Source organism: Miniopterus natalensis, chromosome X (assembly GCF_054644295.1).
Source record: "Miniopterus natalensis isolate mMinNat1 chromosome X, mMinNat1.hap1, whole genome shotgun sequence".
Lineage (NCBI taxonomy): Eukaryota > Metazoa > Chordata > Mammalia > Chiroptera > Miniopteridae > Miniopterus > Miniopterus natalensis.
In genome coordinates this window covers 33801123-33805327 of record NC_142103.1, presented here as the reverse complement: position 1 = coordinate 33805327, position 4205 = coordinate 33801123, and the positions used below count along the sequence as shown (strand labels likewise).

General features: G+C 42.5%; 1 pseudogene; it reads left to right on the top strand.

Annotated features, from left to right (window-relative positions):
• Positions 1-1282: 1282 nt before the first annotated feature.
• LOC107526903 (F-box only protein 28 pseudogene) lies at positions 1283-2419 on the top strand (annotated as a pseudogene).
• Positions 2420-4205: the final 1786 nt, after the last annotated feature.

Genomic DNA, 4205 nt, shown 5'->3' with positions numbered 1-4205 from the left:
TTGCTTTGGGGAGCATCATCAAGTGATAAGTGTTATATGCAAACCTACATGGTGAACATTTACCTTTAGTTGGCTAATTATCATTGTGTCAGTGAGTGTATCTTGCATAAATATGTGAGTTAGATTATTGTACTTGCTTCTTTGTCAATTAAAATGCATATTTGAAAACTTACCATGTTAATGAGAGCCCTCTCTTATTTCAGAGTCACTATATAAGTGGAAAGATTACTAAACATGCATTTTAAAGAAAACAGTCCATGTAGATAAGCATTGTCTTTTTCTTGATAAATCTACCTAGGTAATGTTAGGATAGACAAGTCACTTAGTTAACGCTGAAGTTTTCCTAAAGAGAGGGTTTTTGGTATTTTTTTTGGTTTTCTTTCTTCTTTTTTTAAATGTCATAACTTATTTAATAAATGTTTTTATTACACATGTTGCCAAGGAACTATTTCTGCTTCCTAAATTTTTCTTTCATTGTAATCTTCTGCTGACTTTATTCAAGCAGTTCTTATTTCAGAATAGTCCACTTCACAAAGATGCACCATTAACAATGCTTTACCTATTATACACATGTAACTATGTATTGTATTTATAGCAGGCGGCACACAAATTATATTCATCGAGCTTCTACACACTATCTTTTTCCTTTTAGGGGAAAGTTAATCTCCTCCTCTTGGCTATTTCTAGGTCTCTGCTCTGGCACAGTATTTTATTAAATTCTGCTTTATTGAGAAGCCACAGTTCTCCCAAGTGAAAGTCATTCTATCAGAATTCACTTAAATTAAATCAAAGTTATTTTATTCTTTCATAAGTTAACCAAGCAGTTTAACATATATTTTTGACCAATACTAGGTACATAGTACTAAGCTAAGTTCTACTTATACAAGATAAGACAAATAAAGCCCTATTTTCATAGACTTTGCATTCCAACGGTCACTCTCCTGCTCCTTTCATTAACACATAAATATAATTCTGAAAGCTTTACGTCACGTAAAATAAAGGCATATGCTTTTTAGTTTATTTAATATGCAGTCACGCCCTGGATTTATGCATTTTCTCTTTTACCCACCCTCTAATTTTTTCTCTACAAATAAACAAAAGTGATCGTTATATCACCTGAATCAGATTATGTCACTTGTCCGCTTCAAAACCAGCGACGCCATTTGTTGCACTGAGAATAAAGTTCCTGTGGCGTCCCCGCGCCCGCGGCTCCAGCGGAGGAAGTGACGCACCGGAAGTGCCCCTCGCCCCCCTGCAGCGGGGGAAGGCTCAAACCCCCAAGATGGCGGAAGCAGCGGCAGCTGAGGAGCCGATGGCTGAGGAAAGCAGCAGCGGCCAAGGCTACAGCGGCTCTTCTTCGACCCTCGACTCTGCCCAGCGGCTGCCCCCTGCACCCCTGCCCGCGCCCCAGGCCCCACAGCCCGGCTCCCAGGCGCCCTCGGCCCCGGTCTCTGCCCCGGCTCCCGCTCCGGCTCCGGCCCAGCTGCCTCAAAAAGCCATGCTGGTGGCGCTGCCCATCGTAGCCATCGAGAACATCCTCAGCTTCGTGTCCTACGATGAGATTAGCCAGCTCCGCCTGGTTTGTAAAAAGATGGACTCGGTCTGCCAGAGAATGCTGACCCGGGGGTTTCTGAAAGTGGAGAGGTACCATAATCTATGCCAGAAACAAGTCAAAGCGCAGCTCCCGAGGAGAGAGTCGGAAAGGGGGAACCATTCCTTAGCTCGGCACGCGGACGTCCTTGCGGCCCTTGAAACCAGGCTCTCAGTGTTAAATATGACTTTCATGAGGTATGTGGATGCCGATCTCTGTTGTTTCATCCCAGGAAAGGTTATTGATGAGATTTATCGTGTGCTGAGATACGTCAGTTCTACCAGAGACCCTCAGCGCACTCACGAAGTACTCCAAGAGTTAAGGGATATTTCCTCCATGGCGATGGAGTACTTTGATGAAAAGATTATTCCGCTTCTAAAGAGGAAACGACCAGGGGCGGATGTGTCTGGAAGACTCATGAGCTCGCCTCCAGTTCCAGGACCTTCTGCAGCCCTACCAACAACGCAGCCCTTCTCCAGGCAGAACCTTTCAAGACAAAAGGTGACCAAACTCCAGCAGCAGGTTAAGAGGAACCGTGCTGGCGTGACTTTTCTCAGGCGTGAAATTTCCAAGCTCCGCACCCAAGTGCAAGAACAACAGAAACACCTCCAAGGCCAGAACCAGAAACTGCTAGTGCAGACCCAGATCCTAGGGGAGCAGAATGCACGGCTGGCGGAGCTGGAGCACAAACTGGGAAGACTAATGGAGAGCGCAGTAGGAAACCCCTCAGGGTCTGGGCAGAAGGAAGGCTCGCCACAGAAACAGGAAAAGGCAGCAGAAGCCGTAGACTCCTTTAAGAAATCCAAACGCCTCCGGAACGGAAAGTAAATTGGAATGTGCTTCTGACTCCAGGGGATGACCTGGCTTAGTGGCTTGAGCAGTGATGCACGTCAGGATACTGTGAGCGACATGGTGTCCCTTAGGCTTCTAGGCTCTCAGAACACAACTTAAACTTGAACTCTCATGGTTGGGACATTCTTTCCCCGCTTCTCCTGGTCGAACTGATGCACAGAATCTTTTCACTTTGCAATAGATTTGTACTAACCAGACTTAGTCTATTATGTTTTGAGTTCACTTTTTTTTCTGTCTAGCTCATGTTTAAAGTTTGTTTCTGCATATATGTACATTACTTAAGGATCTTAAACCAGTCTTGACAGACTAGAAGTTTAATACAGAAAATGTCTTGTTCACTTGAAAGAAAAGACCTACTTTTTTAAATGGACAATATCTTGTTTAAAAAAAAAAAGTTGACTTTTTGTTATAAGTGACCTTTGTCTGGAATGTCTGAAAAGTAGAAACTGCTTTTTGGTATTGAAGTAATGGGTAACTGAAACAGACTTCCATAGTGTTGACTGTAGAAGGGGCCTCCGCAGTATCCACTATATTTTTATAAACTACTGGCAAGGGATTTATTGTTATATTATGTTTTCAGTTCTCTTTGGGGCCACATCCTACATTTGCATGGATGGATACATGCATTGCCTAGGCAACTCACTTAAAAAGCTCTTGCACTGGTATTAATCTTGAACCTCTACACTTCACCTGTTAGAGCAGCGTTTTAGTTTATTTAAGCTCTTAAAATCTTCCACCACAAAAGTTGGCCTCTGCGGGGAGGGGTTGTGAGTCTATTTGTCCTCTGGTTTTACAGGAACAAGAGAGTATTAAAGCCCATTGCTTTATCTGTTTTCTGTAGGGTTCAGGTACACTGGCTAAGGCAGAACCCCCAGCCCCAAGGCTCTTTCTATCCATACAGACCTCTGGTAACTAGTACTTTGCCTTGCTCACTACTGTGTGCGCTCACTGATGGAGCATGATTACCAGCAATGTGAGTGGGGGACCCACCCAGTGGGATGCAGTTATGCTGTTGAAAGAAAGTTCTTTGAAGAACACTATACTACGAAAATGCATTTTGATCATTTCGTTTCTAGGGGATGACCTGAGGGAAGTTTTTTAATATTAATTTCTGGCTTTCCTTATCCTCAACTTTAAACGAAAGCTTTAATTTTGTTTGCACTCCTGTGTTGAGCTTGTAGCTGGAAAAGCACCTCTTGCACTGTTCAACCTCCTAAGTGGTCACTAACAACCTCCAAATTGTGTACAGAGGTTATTTTCCCCAGCTGTATATTTTTGAGACACTCAGCTATTACTGTTGTAGTTTTGTTTTAATGTACTAAATTATGTTATTATTTGACTGTTAAGTTATTTTAAACTGTTGCCTTGGGCTTCAGTTATTTAAAATAAATTTAAGTGTAATGTATTAAAAATAAATAAAGTTCTTATGACCTAAAGGAAGTTTGGCCACTGCTCTCTTTCCAGCCTAGCTTCATGCCACTCTCTTATTTAATTTTATGTCTGAGCTGCAGTGATTTTTCTGTTCTTTCAACATATATATGCATTGCTAGCTCTTCTGGCTGAAATGTTCTTTCCCAGGCTTTTCAAAAGCCTGGCTCCTTTTAATAATCACCCCCTGTAAGAAGCCTTCTTTGGGGCAGTCTAGCTTGCCTCCATTGTTACTGTCTCTCTCACTTATTTTATTAAATGGAACATAGCAACTCATAATTCTACATTTATTGCTTGTTTATTGTCTGCCTCCACCACTAGACTAGGCTCTGCG